Below are 21,764 nucleotides of genomic sequence, written 5' to 3' on the forward strand. Positions count from 1 at the left end.
AGTGATCTCTTTTAAATACAGTTTTCTTTGCTTCTGGACTCAAATTCAAATACTTGTGGCTCTGTGCAGGACCAGCAACAAGTGCTGGTCGGTGACACTTGATCTGGCTGCTCCGGTCTGCCAGGCCATGGGTGTCACACAGCAATGTCACTGTGACGTTTGAGCATTTCCCAGAGGAACCTCCCAACAGTTCTGTTGAGTTTTGCTTGCCAACTGGCAGGGCAAAGACTGACTCATCACAGAAATGCCTCTATGTGAAGATTTCCATCAAACCGAGACCAAAAAATAAAATAAAAATTGAGCTACCTGAATCAAAAACGTCTTCTGTTTCTCAGCCAGAGAAGGTGATTGAGTCCTCAGGCTCCCTTTCTCCTGATCCTTTGGGATAGGATAAAGGAACAATTTGGGATGCTGCTGCAGCATGGATAAAGGAAGAAGAAAATTCACAAACCTTTTCTGATGAAGAGGAAGCCAAATGCTTACCTCACATTTCTTCTGAGGAGAGCAAAGCCAGCATCTCCTCAGCCCCCACCTGTCCATAGAAAGTCTGGCAACTGGTTGAAAATGATCAATTTAAGATGCTTTAGTGGGGTTACGTTGGAAACTTTGTTGTTTAAAAAGATGAAGAAATGTTTAAGCCCCAAGTACTGGGAAGGAAAGGACCTGGAAAAGAGTTTTGGACTGAAAATGTGAAAAACTTCATTCACCAACTTAATCTGCACAGATTCACCAGAATACACTGTGACTGCAAAAGACGTCCATGAGTTCCTGAATTTCTGACAGAGGAGGAAGCATTTGCTGCTCATAGGAAGGTTGCTCAACACAGAAACCAACTCTCACAGTATTCTGGTGGGAGGGATGGAGGTTCCAAGAAAATAAGCCTTGGTGGTAGAGGAGGATGACAATAAATGTTCTAATCTTCATTGCTTTCTCTGGCTATTTCTGGGTATTTTAAAAGAAGCACTGCTAAGTAGCAGAAATATGGATAGAATAGATTTGGGTTATATCCAGAACCCACAGAATGAAAAGATAAATAAATCAGGATATGATGCCTGTTTATTTCAATACATTTGCAACACATCTTGTTTTAGTCAGCCTAAGCTGGAGGATTGATCTGGCCAATAGACTTTTTTTAATGGTCATGTTTGTCCTCAGCGATTACAGGTCTTACATGCGGTATCTCGCTGTCTTTCAGTCCTGAACTGACAGCAACTCTTTCCTCTCCTTTGCTTTTTCCAGTTACTTGTACAACTTCATGCAGCTGGTGATTGCCCAGCCTTCACGTTTGCCAAGATCTCTCTGCAAGGCCTTTCTACCCTTGAGGGAGTCTGGTTCCTTTGGGGCCCATTACTGCCCCTCAGCGCCGTGCCTCCACTGCCCTCCTAAGGAGATGTAGTTCCAGAAGGGTGCCCAGGCAAGTATTTATACTTAAGAATTGTCATTATTTTTCATGTAAACTTAAAGAGAATGGCTTCTGAATCTCAGTAGCAGCCTGTGTTAGAATTACTTGTGTCCAAAGTGTTTTGATGCAATTTGTTTCTTATGTTGTAAAAGCAAAAGCAGCAGCCCTCTGCCACTGCACACTGAAATGAATGCATATTTAAACAAGTTGTGATTGACATTTGGCTGAACAGATTAACAGCATAATTTATAAAAACACATGAAAAGGCGCTGTTAATTATGCCTTGTGTCTGGTCATCAAGCTACAAGAAAGACATCTTGAAAGTATAGCCAGGGTGAATAAGCAAAGCCCAGCTTTCAGCACGCTAAGGCCTGTTGCAGGCTGTGTGTAACCACTAATGTCACGAGGAAATACTCCTGCATGCACCTGACCAATTTTTTTAATGGAAAAAATGGGTATAAAAGAAAGAAAAGGGATAACCATGATCAGCTGAGACTCAGGCCCCATGTACACATGCGTGCACAGAACCAACCAGCAATCTCTTTAATGGGTAAAAGGAGATCTCTGACTCCTTCCAGGTGGCCTATTGCCTCTCTTCTGCTGGTGTTGTCAAAATGCTTCCTTACACAATTTTGCTGGGGAGAAAACAGTATTTGTTCTGCTTTTCCTGCTCTTTGGAGGGGATCCTAATGAGTGAAGAGCTGTTTCAGTTTCTTCTGCTTAAAGACTTCTCAAATAATTCAAGTAAATCTAAGAAAGCTTTTTTGGGGGGAAGTGTTTACTGAGCTTTGCTGAAAATCCTTGGTAATTAAAGTGCTTAGCACAATATACCGAGGTCATGTTTTCAGATCTGCTGAAATCCTGAGAACCAAAATATCTTGTGCGTCCTGCACAGCATTGTTAATTTCAGATCACCTGAGTGAGATAAGTGACACCTCAATTTTTGAAGCTTATAATCAACTTCTACTCCTGGGTAAGAAAGTGAGAGATTTATGGATTTACATTCAGTAACCACTCTGGTAAATTCAGAAAGATTAAATTATATGGAAATTGGCTTTGAGAGTCTCTTTTATGAACAGATAAAACCAATCAGTCTCATGATTGCAATGCTGACCGCAGAAAGCACACATTACAGTGCAGATTTGGAGAGAATGAGCTGAGTGAAGCCTGTTGATAACAAGCTAGTTCTTCCAGGCTGTTCAGTGGTATTTTCCTAGCCCTCTGTAGATCTGAGTATAGGGAAGGACAGACAACATTACACCATGTAAGGAAAAACTATGCAGTTTCTTAATAGTGCTTCACTAACAAAAGCATTCCTCTCTGTCCTAGTGCTGAAGTTTGCATGTACACAGAGAATGAAGTGCCTGCTTCTCCCTCCAGAGGCACGAAGCAGGTTGCACCTGGCTCTCAGTCAACATTCCACTGAAATTGTCACCTTGGATCATGTTCCCACGCACTCATTACAGGGCATTAAGGAAGGAGTGTCTGCAGTCTTCTGGAGCAACTAAGCGGAAAGAGAAGCACAAGGACAAGACTCATTGTTTACATCCTAAACCCTTCCTCTTTTAGTGTCCCTCTGCTTCTACTTAAGTTTCCATTTTCAGTCTTCAGGTCTGTTCCTTAGCAAAAAGTGCACAGTAATAATAATAATAATAGGTTTTTCAACGTGGTAAATAGACAACGATCAGAACAGGATAACATGTATGTGTTTTTCTTAACACTTTTAGTCCCAGTTTTATATTCTCTCTCCCTGTGGAAAGACAATTGGGGTTTTCTTCTCTGAGGGCTGAAGGGATTTATAGTCCATATTCAGAAGATGGTTGATAGATAGTAGCTAAAATCTAATTAAAGTCACTGGATGTAAATTTCTTTCTAAAGATCTCTTAAATGCAAGTGGGATTCCTCAGCCTTAGGAAGCAGCAAGAAGGGCTCCAAATAGTGGCAAATAAAATCACCTTAATGGTACCCTTTAGGAAGAGGATCCTCCAGTGGTTGGAAGGGAGCAAGAAGGCTTTGCCAGGGGCTGGGCCATGGCACAGAGTCCAGGCCCATGCTGGAACTGTGGGTGCTCATCACAGTGCAGTGATTTGGGGCAGCCAACAGGTGTAAAGGCTTCACAGGGAGGGCAGGGTATTGCCAGGATCTTGGTTAATTGTTCTTACTCAGGGTAATGTTCTAACATGAAGGAAGGGCACTGCAATGGTTGTCTCTAATGTGCCTCATTATATCAAGCAGATGAATGTTGGATGGATCACTCGCTGATGTTAGGCCTTTAGGTGTTCTTGCTATGGAAAACAGCCAAAATGTGTTAGTCAGTTTGTGTAACAGAATGCCCACAATGATTCTGTAATTCAAAATGGTTTCTAAAGAGAGACACAAAGATGTACCAAGTCACTACACCCCCAAATCTCATTTGAAATCAATGGAGTAGATCTGCTTAAATGCATTTGAGGATGTGGTGGTATTCCTGTTCTTGACTGGTTCTCAAATCTCAAGCTGCAAACCCACATCCAAAGATCCCTGGCTAGCTCTGAGGAATGCCTATGTTGGTCTGGCTGGTAAGCTCCTAATGTCTCCTTCTCCCTTAAGAAAAATGAAGTAGGTTGACTTGGGGCAATTAGATAGCAATCTAACTCTATTATCTGTCTGGGAGGTGACCAAGTATTTCTGCAGTAGGGCAGGAAGAAAATAATCTACTGATCAAGAAGTTACAAAGACTGTAGAGTTAATCTTCTCACGGAACATGCCTATTACACTTTGATGTTATGCCTTCTTCCATGATATGGCTCAGCTTAAGTGAATGAACAACCCAGTGCAGGAGCTTTAAGCTCACCCTGCAGCAAGAAAAGTGGAACCAAGAGCCAAAGTCCAGCATTTGTCAGGCATTGAGATAAAGCCCGTTCTTTTCTAAATCCGGATTTGAGATGACGCAAGGGTCCTCGTGCAGGTGGTGATTGCTGCTTAATATGCAGTGCAGCAGCTGTGCAGCGCTGTTCAGCACATTTCAGAGCACTGCTCCATTAAAAGACTGACGGACCTCTTTGCAGGCTCCTCTTGATATGAAATTACATACATGCCTTCTGCCCATCTTTGTTGCCTCAAATGTTAAAAGTCCCTACATTTCTAACACGTTTATGAACCAAACTTTGCAGCCTTGTGCTTTGAAGAGAACCTCTGCTTCCCGCTACCTGATGTTAAGAGGTATCAGACCCAACACCAAGCGGTTTGCTAGAAATATTCTTATTTGAACTCTTGCCCATCAGTAAAATAAAACAAATCCCATCTTAAAGATAAGAGCTTATTCACCTGGGAGGAAGAAAAAAATGCTTGTGCTTTAGTTTCAGACAAAAGACCACTTTGAATTTCTCTTGGCTTTAGGAAAGCGCTTTGCGCAAGCAGAGTGCTATGGGGCAGTTTCACAGGCGATGTGTCATTTTTGGCCACTCTCACTCGTGTGCTCTCTCTCTGTAAACTCTGTGTCTTTTTCCCTTCTGCCACCTTACATATTATTATTTTCTGCTAATTTACCCCCATTGATTCCTCTCTGTTTCCACCTACAGAAGGCTGGTTTCTGTACATTATTGCCTTTTTCATTCCTATTGAGTTCCTCTGCCCTACTAAAAGTTCTTCACTGGATGCTTTTAGCAAGAGGGCAAATAAGCAGTTTCAAGTATTTAATGAACTTTTTACAATTTATGTCCTATAGAAACTGACAATAAGCAGAAATAAACTTCAAAATTCTTCATTTGTGCTAGCTGTATATGAAAACTATATGCAATCCATGTACACATCATTACTTACCCCAATATTAGCTATGCTTTTATGCATGAAATGCAATATTTGTTCTACTCCAAATTTGCTTCTTGTCTTTTATCTGCTTTTACATATTTTTGGGCTTAACTGTCCATTGATTCCACCTAAACAAGTTCCTTTATGCACAGAAATAAATCTAGTGAAATGAATCTTGTGATTGTGCACATAAACCAAAAAAGCTTTTGGTAGTTTTGTAAAGTTTAAAAAGGGAGACGTCAAGTTTCACATTCTTGTGACTAGTCTTACTGAAACAGAAATGTTTGCATGAAAAATGAGAACTAACAATGAGAAAAACTAAAAACTGAAAAAAAAAAGGTCTCAGTCTGAGGTTTCTAGTATGACTCTTTGGTAGATTTTATTCCACTAAAAGAGGAAATATGTTCTGATTACTGTACGGAAACTGCCCTGTCAGCAAGACGGGGTGTTTCACCAAACTGGACACCAACCCCAAGAATTATTTATAATGCTAACCCTGCAAAGCCCAACTCAGCTGACCAACAGAGCTAAGTGCAGTTGCAGCCTTCCCTAACCAGACTTACAGATAGGGTGCTATCAGCTATCATCGCCTCTGTGGACAGTCAGTGCATCTCAGGTTTTAATCTTACGTTGTTAACAATGGAGTGTTAATAGTGTAATACTAACAAGATAGTGACCATTTCCAGGACAGTTTACATACGTGCACTGAAGTATTTTGGCCCCAAAGTGTAGTCAGTAGCATTTTCTGAATGTAAGTACACAGAACTCTGCTAAGGAAATAAAGTATATTTATAGTGCTGTAGGTTCTTGCAAGGCTGAAAATTCTGATGTTGCTTCAGCAAGTGTTTCGACCAAAGCTATTTAAACCATTTGAAAGCAGTGCTGAAACCATAGAATCATAGAATCACCAAGGTTGGAAAAGACCTAAAAGATCACCCAGTCCAACCGTTCACCTATTCCCAATAGCTCCCACTAAACCATGTCCCTCAACACAACATCCAGCCTTTCCTTGAACACCCCCAGGCTCGGTGGCTCCACCACCTCCCCGGAACCATCCTTGTCCTTGTTTCCTCCCTCTTCCTCCCCCTCTCTGCTTCACTTTCATAGAATCAGAATTACAAAGGTTGGAAATGACCTCTATGATCACTAGTCCAACTGCCAACCCATCCCAACCATGCCCACTATCCACGGCCCTCAGTGCCACATCCACATGTCTCTTGAACAGCTGGTGAAACGGTGACTGCACCACCTCCCTGTGCAGCCTGTTCCAGTCCTTAACACTTTGTCAGAGAAGTTTTTCCAAATATTAAACCTGAACCTTCCCTGGCACATCTTGAGACCTTACCTCTCGTCCTATCATTAGTTAGGCAGAAGCAGACGACCCCCAGAGGGAGTTGTGGAGTGTGATAAGGTCTCCTCTGAACCTCCTCCAGACTGAACAAACCCAGTACCCTCAGCATCTCCTCATCAGACTTGGGCTCCAGACCCCTCACAACTTTGTTGTCCTACTTTGGATATGGTTTAAAGGCGTTCAGATGAAAACAACACTAATGTCATCTATCTGAACGACAGATATTTTTCTGAACTAAACATTTGTGGGGGACTGTGGGCAAGCGGAAAAGAAGACGCTAAAAATCATGCAAAGCAAAGAGGAGAGAAGCAGAGCTACGCAGGTGGAAGGAAAGCTGGGAAATCCCAATGACTGTATCTCGTACCGAATCCAAGCGCCTGCTTTTTTTTCCTCCTACGAAGAACCTCAGAGCCGGTACGAGGCGGCTGGGCGGAGCTCCGGGATGGCCGGCGAGGAGCGCGGCCGTGGGGCGTGCAGCTGACCCCCCCTCCTGGGCAGCCCGCACGCTGCACCGAAACGCGCCGGCTGTTCCATCGGCCTCTGGTGAAGCCCCATTCTCTAACCCCTAACCTGACGCTCCCCTGGCATAACCTTGAAAATGAAACACTTGTAGAGCTCAGGAAAATTATCATAGAAGGAAATTCACATGCAGTTAATGGAGGAGGATTTTTTTGGCTCAAAGCTGGCACTTGCTGCTGTACAAAAGCATTTACAGCACGAGCCTTTTCCACAATAGGCACTGACTGCCAAAACCAAGATCTCTGCAAACCTGTGAGGTAGTGGGACTCTGCTTCACCAGATCCTGTGGGCACGCTGCCAGGGAAGGGGTGCAGAGAGTCATTCATCTTGTGCATTTTACACTGAAGGGCAGAACAGTGAGTGAGGCATCAGATGAAGGGCTGTGTAGCTGAATTCATCTTGCACCAGGAGAAATACTTAACTGGAATGTTAGGTAAAACCTGCATAGATAATAGACCATGCTTTACCAAGTTCCTTGGCAGACAGAAGCAGGGTCAGAAGAGGAGATCAAGGACACTACTGCAAAGTGGGGCTAAACAAATTAATGATCAGCTGGTCCATATAGAAATAGTAAGGAAAATAAAGAAGGATGTACCCCTTAACTCCCTCAACCTCCTAATGGCAAATGCTGGAGAAATAAGGGAGAGAATTGACGTTAGGCATTGCTCTTCCTGCCAAGTATCTAATATCATTGCTATTGGAGACCACCATAGACTGCATGAGCCATGGCCCTGTCATTTATATTCTTACTGTCTTATATTCTTAACAGCTGAGTGTGTGCAGAGAACTCAGGCACTAATGTCCTTCAAGTTAATGATAAAGTGCAAATCCTGATTGGCTGTTTATCTGCTCTCTCCAGAGTTTAAGACTTGTTGCCTTTCCCCACTTTTTGTTCAGCTCTTGTGAACCTCCTATCTTCTCAGTCTCTTGGATGCAGGGTAAAAGGAAGCCATAATGTAGTATGACTGTTTCTAAGGCTGTTGTGGTAGTAGTTATCAGCACTATGCAGTTCTTCTGGTTGAACTACCAGTATTCTATCCTAAGTTTTAAGCTGCAATGCATAAAACATTATGCAGTATGCATCTACTTCAATAGAAATTAAAGCAAAGGGGAGGCCTAGAATCAGATTTTGCATATGGCTTCTAACCTGGGGTATTTTCAGAGCTACAGGAGCAAGGTAAGCATCTGTTTATGCCAGTGACATTTAAGATACTTTCTCAGAAAGATGTACTTAAAGGTACATTTTACTCAAATCAGGTAGCCTCCAAAGGTGGTCTTAACTAATTTGCAGCCTGCTTACTACTTCTAATCTTTATGCTTCCATTATATTATGCAGTGGTTCTCATTTCCTGACCTCCCTCCACCCATCTTCAAACCTCTGGGTTATTGAGCAAGAGGAGTTCTGTTCTCCAGACACAGCACAGGAAGAGCTTTTGGAAATTACCCAGCTTGTTGGGCTGGTGTTCCTGGGTGGCGGAGTCAGAAGCAAGTTAAGGAAGAAGAAGACTTCGCAGAGATGTGGCTCAGTAACACCTGAGGTGACTAATTTCAGCACAAGTCAAGCTCCATACCATCGTGATGAGGAAAGTGGTGGTGCAACAACGGAGCTTATCTATGACCAGAGAGGTGCAGAAACATAGGTATACCTCTGTCTGTAAATGCTCTCATAAACATCTGTATGCACGTGGTCCCATTCAGAAGGCAGTAAAGTGCTCCCCTGCTTGCAGTCAGAAGCATGAGTCTGTGTCCCAGGCACCAGATTACAGCCGTCAAAGGGAAGATCTTGCTGTCCAAGGCCAAACGTCTTTATCAGATAGATGTTTGTTCTGAAAGAGCATCTGTGAAGAAGGACAGTAGTTGGTTTGCTTGTTTTCTTCCCAGACTTTGGGATCCTAGCCTGGATTTTTTTTTTTTTTTTTAATTATTATTTTAATGTGTTGTACAAGTAATGGGAGTTCTGCTCTGGTTAAAGCCAGCGTTTGCCTTTAGAAAGAGATCTGAAATGAGGCACATAGCAACAAACACTAAAACAGAGGTATGTATCAGGGCCAAAGTGAGCTTACTTAATGTCCTTGTGACCTAAGCCATAAGTCTAACCAGAACTTTTTCCTTCCAGTTCTTGAAGACAGAAGTTATAATATATCTAGGGCTAATTGGAGGATTATTTTAACTTCTTGAACCTGTGCTGAAGAGTGAACTCTTCCCCTTGCCTTTCAAGTTATGTGAGAATTATGTGAAAGTTGACAAGTACAGCTCACTGAGTGTGACCACAGCAATGCTGCTGCTTTTTGAAGGAGCATCAGACTCTATCAGGGGTTAAGACAACTCACTTGGAAGAGAATAGTAACTATGAAAGTGCAGGTAAGGTACAAAGTACAGAAAACGGGATGAGACTCCAAGGACTGCTACTACTGCAAAAGCAAAGTTCTGAAACAACACCTCGAGATCAGTTAGCTGATGAATACTTCACTGCCTTTTGACCTGTGTGTAGATTTCCCAGAGATTATTGTTGGGATCACTTTGATATGAAAAATGAAATCCTTACAGCATCGTGGCAACATTTATTATCTGTGCCTACTATCACCAGATTAACAGATGCATCTGGGTGACTGCTTAAGGATGATGAGATGCCAGAGCACTGAGAGTATAGAAGAAAATCAGTGGAGAATAAATGGTGATAAGAATAAATAGAATTCTTCAAGAAAAATTTCTATGTATAGATATCTTAACAAAGAGAAATTAATCTTAGCATGTTTTATCAGACAGGTGCCATACAAAATGACAATCCTTTAAAGGAGACGGCCAAGTTGGAGAAGTGTCTTCTATTAAAGTATGAGTGATAACCACTATGAAAGCAGACTAAGCTAAGCCAGCCATCTGTTGATATGACAGTGTTTTTATAGGCTGTTCTGCTTACAACCTTAAAAAAAAAAAAAAAGAAAAAAAAGGCATTAAGGACTTGAAAATATTTGTTTTTACTGAACGAAATCCTGTGTACTGGGCAGCAGCATGGAGTTACGGTAAGCCTGAACTTTTCACATCTCATTCACGAGTGGTGGGATGGGATAGAAAGCTGATGTTTCAATTGTGGCTTGGTTCTACTCTATTGTATTTTTATTGTAATTATGCTGGTTTGAGAGTGAAATTACTGATGAAGTGGTGCATGATTCCCATGTCAACATAAAACCTCTACAAACAGAGATTTGGTCTCTAAAATACACACATCACAACATTGTATCCTATCATTTACATCAGACAAGACATATCCAGTGTTTTGGTTGGCCATCAGCTAGAAGGAAAAGCCAAGTTTCCAATAGCTTCACTTTCCAAACACTAAATGAGACTTCAAAAGCTGTAGAAATGCAGTACAAGACTATGCAGTCCTATACATAAAGTATCAAATCTTTCTAGAAGTAACAACTGTGGGTGCAATTATTGTTATACAAACTTCGACATAGTTTCTGGAAATTACTTGGAATTTCTTACCAAGACTTGAAAAATCTTTTCCATCTGTTCTTTCTCTTGCTTTTTCCAGGGTGTGTTTATAGATATAAATCCACAATATATTGTGGCCACTATATATAGAAATAACATTTGAAATATACATCCCCCTATTAAGCTATGTTTAAAGTAGTCGGAACATTGATTCACCTAAAGAGGCATCCAAAGTAATATAGGATTGAGCGTGAAGACTGATAATCTTGGCTAAGTAACAGTCTGAGGGAAGGAAAATCCACTTGGTCGTTAACCTTAAAATAGTGAACACTGTCTTCCTATTCAGTGCAGATCTCAAGCCTGGGAAAGAGCTGAGATTTTTTTTCACACGGACATGCTTCAGCAAAACAGAATCCAATCCACAGAAATACCCTTCCTCAGAGAACTGATCATCTATCTCGCAAAAATTAGGAGGCTGCACATCCTGTGGGAAGAACAGGATAGTTATTACAGGTTAGTTAATCTCTAGCGAACGTGCTGACACTACGTAAAACACTCCTGCTGCAGCAAGTTTTCAGCTGTGGACCAGTTAAGGACATGTTTCCTCATGCTGACGTGGTTATCTGAGAGATTAGAGACATCAGATCATTCCTTCAGCTGCTTTTCTGGAAAGAAGTGCTTATAATACTAATATGTAAGTGAAACAGTCATGTAAATGCCTGTATATTTAGGCCAAAGACTGAGGACACCTTTCCAAGGCAAAGGAAGAATTTACCACATTGCTTTTTAAGTTACAGCTTCTCAAAATATGTGTTGATCCCCAGTGTTCAGCAAAGCCTAGCTTCTTTGAGATTTGGCAAAGCTTTTGTCTACAGTTAAATAAGACTATAGTTTTCTTCAGAGTTGCTATAGTTATGAGCCATCCCTAGTCCAGGGAGCCTTGGGAATAATTTATAGTATACGAATGACAAGCAGAATAAGTATCATTAGAAAGGCATGAGAAAGCATCAATAAAATGTTTTCAGTAAAGTGGGCTATTTGGTGATAAGATTAATAAAGATAAGGTGTGTGTCTGTCAAAAGTCCACACTGTCAAATGAAAATGTTTCAGCCAGAGGCACAACCTGGTGGGCATCAGAGATGATACAGAACCCCCAGATCGATTAAAACAACGTGGAGAGTGATGTGGAAAAAGAAGTGAACAAGCCAAATGTGCCACCTTGATGGGGGCTAATAAACTAAAGCGCTTGTGCTTTCAGAAGAGCTTTCCATGGGTGCCCACAAAAAAGGTCTAAACAAGAGGATGCCCCTCACATGGGCCTGTGAGAGGACAGCCTATTGAGCTTAAGATATATACTAAAGAACATCAAAACATTTCGTTCAGGAGAATGTAATGCACAAATATATGTAAGCATGTGATAAGGTCAGTGACTATAAACATGGGAAATGTTACAGTGACAGCAGGGTTTTTCCTTTAGGTTTCTAAATAAGGGGTTTAGAGTTCTGTATGTGGACTATATGCCTGCTACTTTCATGAAGTCTAATTAACCAGCCACTTGTAAGCTTTAACCCTTTCTACGTGAGCTATGCTTCAGCCCATCATTTGCTGTGGGAGAAACCAAAACATCACAGTGTGGGCAAAAGATCTTGTTACAATGATTATACATAAAATAAATGTATTTGTCTTCCAGTGGTCAAAGTGGAGCTTGAAACTTGATACTGCTTGTGGTTGAAAAATATTACTGAGAGGAAGTTTAGTCACAAAGGAAGGCTATGTGTTCACTGGGTTGGTACAAAGTGTATATACAAGGGAGTGTCCATTATAACCCATCCCTTAGCATGTTAAAAGTACTGAAGCATTAAATGCATTTATATTTCTTAGCTTCATAAAATGTAAAACATTTAGATGCTACTAGGAATTACTTAGCCATTTTCCTGAGCGATTTTTCCTAATGATTTTTTTTCTCTACAAAAAATACGTTCCATTACTGAAATACTATAAGGGTTTCATAAAAAAGGGTTATTAAGCATTACATAGTTGTGCTACAAGTTCTGCTCTGGATGTAATGCCTCCTATTTTATGATATTGGCCCATGACATTAGAGGTAGATTTTGGTAGTATGGCAGTATAAGTTGAACCTTCCTCCAATATTGCATTCTGTTGCTGTGTGACAGCAGCAGAGGGGCAGCTGGACAAAACTGTGCCTGATATGGAAGTGAGTGTGGAATGAAGACATGTTATTAAATTCCTCCATGTGGAAATAATTACACCCATTGACATTCATCAATACTAGTTGTACTTTTATGGAGACCAGACAGTGGATGTGAGCACAGTGAGGTGGGAAGTAGAACGTTTCAGTGGTGGTGACAGTGACATGAAAGGCAAGCCACATTCTGGACAGCCATGCACGACCCTCACATCACAAAATGAAGAGCATCTTGATCAGCTCATCTGTGTGACTCCATGGATTATGACCAGGGAATTGCATACAGAGCTGCATATTGGCTTCAATGCACTGGAAATGATGGTGGCAATGCAGGAATACCACAGAATTTGCATTGGGTGGCTCCCATGAATGCTCATACAAGAGCAGAAAGAACACTGTATACATGTTTGTCAGAACATGTTAAATCAGTAGGAGGCTGAAGGTAAGAGTTTTCTTGATTGCATCATTACTGGTGAAGAAACATGGTGTCACCACAATGAGCTGTGATTCGTGGAGGGGCAACGTGTGAATTCCCCATAGTAGAAGTTGTTCAAGATGCAGCCCTCAGTGGGTAAAGTGATGCACGCTGCCTTTTGGGACAAGGAAGGGATGATTCCTCTGGATATCCTGGAACTCAGACAAACTATCAGCTCTGACTGCTAGATCATGATGCTGACTCTGCTGAAGGCTTCCAGAGTCAGGACAGAGGAGAAGAGAGACAGCCTTTCTCTTGCAATGTGATAACACCAGGCCCCATGACAATTTGAAGATTGTAGAGCACATCCCCAGTCTTAGCTGCACTGTCCCACCATACCAAGTGAATAATCCAGATATGGGGCCTTTTGACTTCCCTCTGTTCAACCCAATGAAAGACAGACTGCATGGGCAGCATTTTCCTAGCCGTGGTACTGTCAGAGCAGCTGTGAAATAGTGTGTCACCTCTGCTGATGCAGCTTTTACTAGTATGACATGCAGGCTCTTGTTCATCTCTGGCAAAAGCACATAGCTAATAGTGGTGAGCATGTTGAAAAATAGCTTTTTGTAACAGAGAGTTTGCTCTATCTATCAAACAGTGTTATTTTGCTCTTTGTATCCATTGTAGTTTCCATGGAAATAAATAGGAGGCATTACCTTCAGAGCAACCTACGTAGAATCATTCTGATATCGCGGGAAACCTTGTACAAAAGAGTATTTCTATATAATGAAATGCAGAAATAATAATGGTCTTCAGTGGGTTTATAGACATAAAGTTGTATAACTGACTGCTAAAATATCTGCTAAGTTTGTTTGACAGATAGCAGCAGCCCAGGGAGCTGCTCCCTCATGTAGACATAAATCAGTTCAGTAGACACCTGCAGGGGGCTTTTCTGAAATAACTCAGTGGGGAGAGGAGCATGCTGAAGGATGGGGTGGGAAGACAGGCAGCAGCAGAATCATCACTAAATTTTAATCAGGTGGTGGGTAAAAGCTGTAGAATTGCTGATCTTTGGAGATAATTTCTAACCCAGTCCATGCAATAATTTGTTCTAATTAACATAGACAGCTTCACTTCCCTTGGAGTCAGCAATATGAATACTAAAGCCAGAATATTGTACTGGATTTTAGCATAAATTGAAAGGCAATTTACTTCACTGAAGTAAAATTTTGTAGAAAAGCACAGCTAAAATGTAAATCCCCAAAAAATAAAGACATTGAATAATTGATTATTGTTAACTTCAAAAATCTATATTATGTATCTTCACATTGTGTGCTCAGGAGACTGGCAACTGAGCTTTTTGCTTTTTAACTATCGTTTGCTAAGGGAGCTATTTGCTCAGATTCCATGAAATTAAGTTTCAAAGCCAACAGCCTAACAAAAGAGGCTTGCTAAGAGGGAATTTAATAGTGAGTTCAAGAGCCCGCTTGAGCAGTCCTCTAATCAGTGGCATGATGTAGAGTGTTTGTCATGCAGTGAATTTGCCATCTTTTCTTTGCTGCCAGAAGGCACTTCCTTTATTCATCTTATAGCAGCTAAAACCCCATCATTTGGAAAAATAAGTACTGTCACTGCAAAGCACCATCAATGCCAATATTGAGATTTAGATTTGAGGCACACCACTTTGAACGGAATAGATAACCAAGGAGAAAGAACAGCAAAATTAGGTGGATTCATAGCCTCTAACCACCAGAAATGAAAAAACCAAACAGCACAATGCAGTGGATGGTGATGGACTTACTTGTGAACTTCAATTTGGGCTTCTTTCTGGTGATCATGGAACAGCCCACATCAAATTATGAGTGTAGAAATGGGAAAGAAAAAGCATTTCCCTTCTTGTCCAGGCACACTGTCTGAGCCTGTGAAGAGGGAGCCTGCACTGAGAGAGGTCACTGAAAATGATGGCTGCACCGTCGCTGCACCCCGTGAAGCCCCATTCTGGAGGAGACACAGCTGAAAAATGCTCTTTTTAATTCTACATAGATATTTCTTTAAAGAGGGTGCAGTGACAGGCAGGATCCACACAGAGTCCTTGCCACATAAAAAATGAAAGCTTTCTAAAAAGAGTCTTTCTTTTACTTTCTTATAAAGTCCTCCGGTAGCCTATGGTTGGGGTGGCCATTCCCTAGGCATGTCATGCTTAGTGGATTTGTTTATGGTTCTCCCTGCATGGTTATGTGTGTCCAAGCCTCCCCACCGTTCAGAACTCAGTGGTTTTATAACCTGAAATCTGGCAGCAAGGGACATGAATCAGATCTGCATTGTGCCAACCACGAGTCCCTTTGCATCAGATCTCTGAAGGCTTCTGCATAAGCCAGCAGGGGCTGAGATGGAGATGGCAGCAGGGCTGAGGGGATGCTTATGCCAGCGCTTCTGGAAATTATCTGTTGGTGCTCAATGAAAAAGGTTTGCAGGAAGCTTTGTAATCCTCTTCCAATACCTCAGAGCTAGTCTCCTGTTGTTACATTTTGGTCATGCTATCCACATGCAGGATCCCAAGATACAGATATACACATATTTATATGCGTTTGCACATCTATCTGCAGACACACATAGACACATGTGAACAAAACAAAGCATACTTGGGATATACTAAGTATTATCGTTCTGCATTCTTTTCTTGCACAATATTTCTAAATAGAAGTCTGAAGGAAAGCCCACTTTGTGATAAAAGCAGAGCAAAGGGGAAAGCAAGGCAAATCTTGAGCAGCTGTCTGGGCTAGAGGAATTATTCCCATGAAACCAAGAACTAGTTGAAAAGGCTGTAGAAGGCCCATTTTACTTTCCTTGGTGAAGACAGTGTAGAGAAAGGGAGATCAAAGGATCTATTACCTCACTCTGCTAAATATGTAGTCATAGAAAATGGCCACATAGATCACGTCATTGGGAACAAAGAGCAAAACATCTCCTTTTGCATAGCAGAATGAAAAGTAAAATTCCTAGCCTTTAATTTAAATCTTTGTTTTATGGGCTTTGGTCATAAACGCAGACACCCTAATGGTTACTATGATTCTCCTTTTGGGAGCAGGGGGAGCATGTATTTTGAGAATTTCAAGGCTAATCTTAGAAATGCTTCTTGTCTCATTGACCAGTGAGGCTGCCATTTAGTTGTGTTTGTTGTTTTCATAGAAGCTAAAAATAATTTAATTGCTTTGTGTTAGCAAGAAATGCTTGGTTTTTCTTCTGTGCTGCCATGTGGCATAGTCTGGGATGTGGGTTTTTAATAGCCCAAGTCGTTTGTGCTGTGTCCCCACAGTATCATCAGCACCACATGCTCCAGTGTGCCCTGATGTTTGTACAAGGAAATAAAACCTCCAGGCACTGCAGCCTTTCTTTTAATAACTCTTCCACCTGTTGGATCCAAGTCAAAGCTAGACTATGCAGGTTTCTAGTGCTACATAACGCACACTAAGCTTAAAAACAGCAGGGTTTGCTCATGGGTGCTTTTGATGCTTGCAGTATACTTTTGAGCTTTTATTTTTAATTCATATTTCAATACTCATCACGCTGAACCTCAGAAGTACCACCTTTAGCTATTTTTAAAAGAAAAAAGACACTTTGGTAGAGGAGAAGACTTTCATTGTCTGAATTTAAACAGGTTTATGGATAAAAGGAACTTTGTAACCCGGCCACTGAGTTGTTGCTCACTGAAAGTCACAAGAAAGAAATCAAATGAGTTGATGGCTCACACTGCCCTCTAAATTTTTTGTAGCTGAAATTGTATGTTTGATGGTGCAGGTCTCTGATCAGCAAAACTGAGAAAGAAAGGCAGGGATGTGAAGGAAAGAGAACTCGTCCTGCAGTCATATATTACCTGGCATTTTTATTCTAGTTAGTACGAATCATCATGTGACACTACGTCAAAGTTTGGAGATAAGGCAGTATGTAAGTAGTCTTACTTTTCAATCTCACTTTTCAGTTTGTACAATTCTGGCCTCCAATTTTTTTGAAGGGGCAGATTTCAGCCCAGGAAGGGAACAGGGCAAGGTGGCAAAGCCACTTGTGTTACTCAGCTTACTATCGTGATGGTCTCTGGTGGCAGTACACTGTGTGAAAATACTTCTTCAAAAAGAAACGCAGCTAATGATTAATTACAAAGCAAATCCTTTCAGTTATTATGGATAAATTGGACTTAAAGAGTTTCTGAGCAGGGAACATTTATGCAGATGAATCTGTAGTCTGCTCCCCTCTCACGATGCACCCTCTTCCCCTCCAGCTCACAGTAAAATTCCTCTTGCAGAAAAGGATTTGTTACCATCTGGGACTCTTCAGAAAGTCTTTGCCTTTCTTTTCAGGAGCTGTGTTTGCTAATGCTCTTGGGTGCCCATCACACTCCAGATGAATACACAGCAAGGCTTTTGTTATGGTTGGTCCAACCATGTGAAATTTGTTTGCGTCAATGTTAAATTCCTTTCAGATTTTTCAATCTGAGAGAGTTGGAGTGGTGTCTTTCCAAGGGGCATTTTAAATCCTATTCCACTGCATCTATTTTTTTTAACATGCATTTAATTTACTTAATTGACTTTCATGAGTTTCCTCTCAAAAATGTCTATATCTCCCAATCATTAAATGAAAATGGCAATTATATCAAATGACTGTCAGAAAACATAATCCAATCTCTATCTTGCCCGAATGACAGAAAGAGTAATCCAATGTCTATCTCCTGTGAATACAGTAAGGCATAGACTGATGTGAGGATGCTCAAGGACACAGAGAAGATTTTGTCTTCTTTTTTGTCCATCACCACTATCTGTTCCCATTGAGGAGACAGAATTACTGAGTTCTGCTTCCAACTTTATGGCCACACCAACTGTGCTAAGAAATAAATGTGTGGATGTTTAGCAAACCGTCCCACTGAGCTCCCATTGTTTTCACTGCAAAGCGGTCATTTGTTGTGCTCCATTCCAGTACATTAAAAGCTCATCTGATTACATTCTTAATCAAATCACATACCTCTTTTGGATTGATCATTTACCAGCATCTATGCTGAGAGTTCTCCTTACTCATCCAAGTTCTTCTCCAGGGTTTTTTGGTATGTATGCAGTGACAGGCAGCAGGCAGAGAACTGGTGAGTTACAGAACAGCAAGAAGAATCAGTCTGCTAGGTTAAGATGTGAGCTGTGGATCTGACCAGGGACTGAATTTATGAGTGATTGTTAGCATGTGTCTATGAACTGGAGTGTAAAAGACACCATAGCCAGCTCGTTAATGCCACTTAACAATCAAAACTATTTTAATTACATGGTAGTATTTGTCTTTACAGCCATAGGAAATCTGTGATAAAGCACCAACTGAAAAGCCAGCATAAAAACACTATCAGTATATCCAAATGGGTGTCAGATTTTGACAAGAGCATGAAGTAGTTTTTCAAGCCTGTTTTTTTTTTTTTTTTTTTTTTTTTTTTTAATATTTAATTTACTTTGGTGTCCTAAAGAATAGGAGGACCAAAAAACAAAACTGATAAATTTGAGAGCAGCCCCTACGGTGTAATCCATATCACTCTGCCCCAAGTAGAAATGGGCAGACGCTGTCTGAGCAGGGACAAACAGACCCTGAGGGTGCAACCTGGGTGACTCCTTGTGAGCCCCTCAAGACCTGAAGAGTGTCAGTGTCAGCAGGGGAAGAGGGCAGCAATCACACGTCCTGTAGGAAGCCCCAGAAGCAAGAGTTCACTCGCTCAGTCCATCAAAGAAGGGTGGTACAAAGGCATGACATGGTCTCTCTGAGCTGTCCTTAAAACCTTGACTCACCCTTCAGAATTCAGACCACTTCTGAGGTTTAGGCAACAAGAAGAGGGGTTCCACAGTATTCCTTACATTCTTCATCACCTTCCAGCTAAGTTCACAGCTACATCATGTTTTCTAAGAAGAGGGGAAGAGTAAAGATATTGCTAGATACCCCAAGTTTTTCTACAGATAGTTTTGTGGATGCCATCTTTCACCCCTTGCCTATAGGTCAATCCTTTTCATTAAATCAAATACAGCTTTGGCTGTATTTGTAACTGCTTTCTCAAAATCCTCAGCTTGATACAAGAACATGCTTCTGAAGACCTTGAGAGGGTGTGAAGTAGCAGCAGGTGATCAGTACTTGCTGTGCTCTCTCAAGAAACCAGTGTTTCTTGTGAGTGGACTGCTTACCTTTGCAGCAGGCTGGATTCCTTCCTGTAATGGGACACATTTGTAGGAGAAGTCTCCCTTCAGCTCTCTGAGCTGGAAGTTGATGTCTTTACAAAGTTCATCGCAGTGTTTTGTTTTGTTACTTGGATGTTGAAGCTCTGGGCGTGAGGACTGTGACCAACAGCCCAAGGGATTCCCCGGGCTGCAGCCACACAGCAACCATTTGTTTTCTTTCGACAGCCTGCGGGGTCCCGGAAGGCAGCTCAAATCCACCAGTTGACTACAAGCTACAAACCACAATTTCTATTCACTGTTTTAGAGCATGTACCTGACAGGAATATAAGCACTGGATGCCTTAGCTGTGCTTTCCCAGTTGTTTCCTTGTATTTCATGCTGCTTTATTTTTTAAAAGGAATTTTCCCCAGGGAATTTTGGCATCTCCAGAGCTGATGGAAGCAGGTTCAATCACAAACTTCTTCTCTGAGGACACGTGAAGGGAATGGTGTTGAGAAGAGGCGTTTCCTATTCTTTTCAAGAAACATAAACAATTAGGGGTCTGCAGAAAGTACTTTGTCCCATCCCAGTATTGTCAAGAAAGTTTGTGTGAACCAGGTTAGGAAATTGTGGAAACATTTCTCTCTGAAGCTGTGTGAGGTGGCTGTTTTTGTGCCTCTGAGGCACTTCCTGAAAAGCACAGATAGATGGCATTGATAGATAAATTTGAGCTGGAAGCAGACACTGTCTCTACATTGTTTAGTGAAAAATAGCATACCCCATCAGCCTCCGTAGTCATCCCAGGATGTTCCAGCAGAGCAAGTCTGAGAAGACTTCTAGTGGAAGTCCATTACCATGTGACTGCTAAAAAGTTCCTCCTTTCTGCAGAAGAAGGATAAGTCTTGAATGTACTAAGAGAGTCAGAAAACTCGTATGGAGACACATTCTTGCAGGGTGAGCGGATGCATGCTGCAAATGAAGGACATTCCCTTAAGTTTTGGATAGAATCAAACCTTGATGAAGAGATCAAAAAAATAACAGAACTCCATACACACCACATATGAAGGTGGTTTGTAAAGCCAAACATTTATGAATGTGGCCAGACACCATGGATCCTGCCACATCTGATGTCTGACCTCTTAATTTCTGTAAAAGGCTGAGAGGTTTCCATAGGCTGCCTGGTAGACAGTCATCTAAATTCAGCAGTCCAAGACCTGGGTCAGCAGCTGTTTGCTGGCTCTACCAAAGGCTCTACTTAACCTACATGACCAGCCTGGAAGGGTAGTTATTATTGCACTGTGGTGACTTGAAAGATAGCTTTTCATTTTGCTTTCAGTAGTGTGTGTTGTCTTTTATCCTAAAACTCCTACCAAATGGCTAAGGGGATCTAAAGACATCTGAATATCTCAAATGAATTCTGAGTGTCCCACATTCAATCTGTTGCATATTATAGTTAAGTCCTACCAAGGTAAATAGAAGATATACTCTACAAAGAGACAGAGAGGCAAAATGTGAAATTGCCCTTACTGAGTGATTAAGTACATCAATTTCAGCAGTAAAGGAAAAGTCAGTTGCTTATTGCTCCACAATTTGTCATAAACAGGTAGGTCTGAAAGCCATTTTCTAGCAGTGCACAGCTACAAACACAATATTATTTCTAGAAACCACCCATGGCCTCAGTGCTGAAAGATGCAGAGGGGCCTCAGAATGAGGAACGTCGAGTTGTTGTGTTCCAGACTGTGGTTTCCTTACACCTTTCCATTTTGGCATCATTGTGAAAAAGCACTCTCCATTTTTAATATTTAAATGTTAGCTGATGCACCAAGCATATTCTTGGGAAATGGCATAGCAGCAATTCCAATAGGCATAGCTGAAAGAGGGGAATGGAACATGGCTGTATATCTCATGACAAATGGGGCCATAAGCTACATGAGCCAAGAAGTCCATTTTCCAGCTGCTTAGAGAGTAAGTCTTACTCCTTGCTTTGAACTATAAAGGTGCTGGTTAAAATTAGATGATTCACGTTGATTCAGAGATGATTTTTTGAAAAGAAAAAAAAAAAAAAGCCTCTCTGACCAAATTCTTCAGTGGGCAGGGAAGCCTTCTTTGTTAAAAACAAAAGAAAAAAACCAAAACAAAACAGAAAAAAAAAACCCAACACATTCACATGCGCTTAAAAGTTACTGTTTTTCCCCTGGAAAATGTGGTTTCTCTAATTGAGGGTTGTAAAAAAGAAAAAAAACCTTTTCAAGCATCCCACTCGATTAGTCATTGCAGGGTGGGTCAGTCTTATCATGTGATGTCCAGTAATGATGATGCAATAAAACACATGCTGTCCAAATTTTGTGCCACCAGTCAGCAGCAAAACTATTCAAATCAATCCTCGGTCCTTTTCTAGAAATTCCAGCACATGCCATCTTCTCCAGCTTCTGTGTTTAATAGTTTCCATCTTTTGCAAAAAAACTGAATACACAGTA

At 41.3% G+C, this 21,764-nt stretch overlaps 1 long non-coding RNA gene across 1 annotated transcript; it reads left to right on the plus strand.

Annotated features, from left to right (window-relative positions):
• The first annotated feature begins 8,406 nt into the window (after window positions 1-8,406).
• LOC128086832 (uncharacterized) lies at window positions 8,407-12,183 on the plus strand. Its single transcript, XR_008209542.1, has 4 exons — window positions 8,407-9,096; window positions 9,178-10,081; window positions 10,848-11,009; window positions 11,607-12,183. It is a non-coding gene; the product is annotated as an uncharacterized LOC128086832 (long non-coding RNA).
• The last annotated feature ends 9,581 nt before the right edge of the window (window positions 12,184-21,764 follow it).

The sequence above is a fragment of the Tympanuchus pallidicinctus genome, unplaced genomic scaffold (assembly GCF_026119805.1).
Source record: "Tympanuchus pallidicinctus isolate F22 unplaced genomic scaffold, pur_lepc_1.0 scaffold3, whole genome shotgun sequence".
Taxonomy (NCBI): Eukaryota; Metazoa; Chordata; class Aves; order Galliformes; family Phasianidae; genus Tympanuchus; species Tympanuchus pallidicinctus.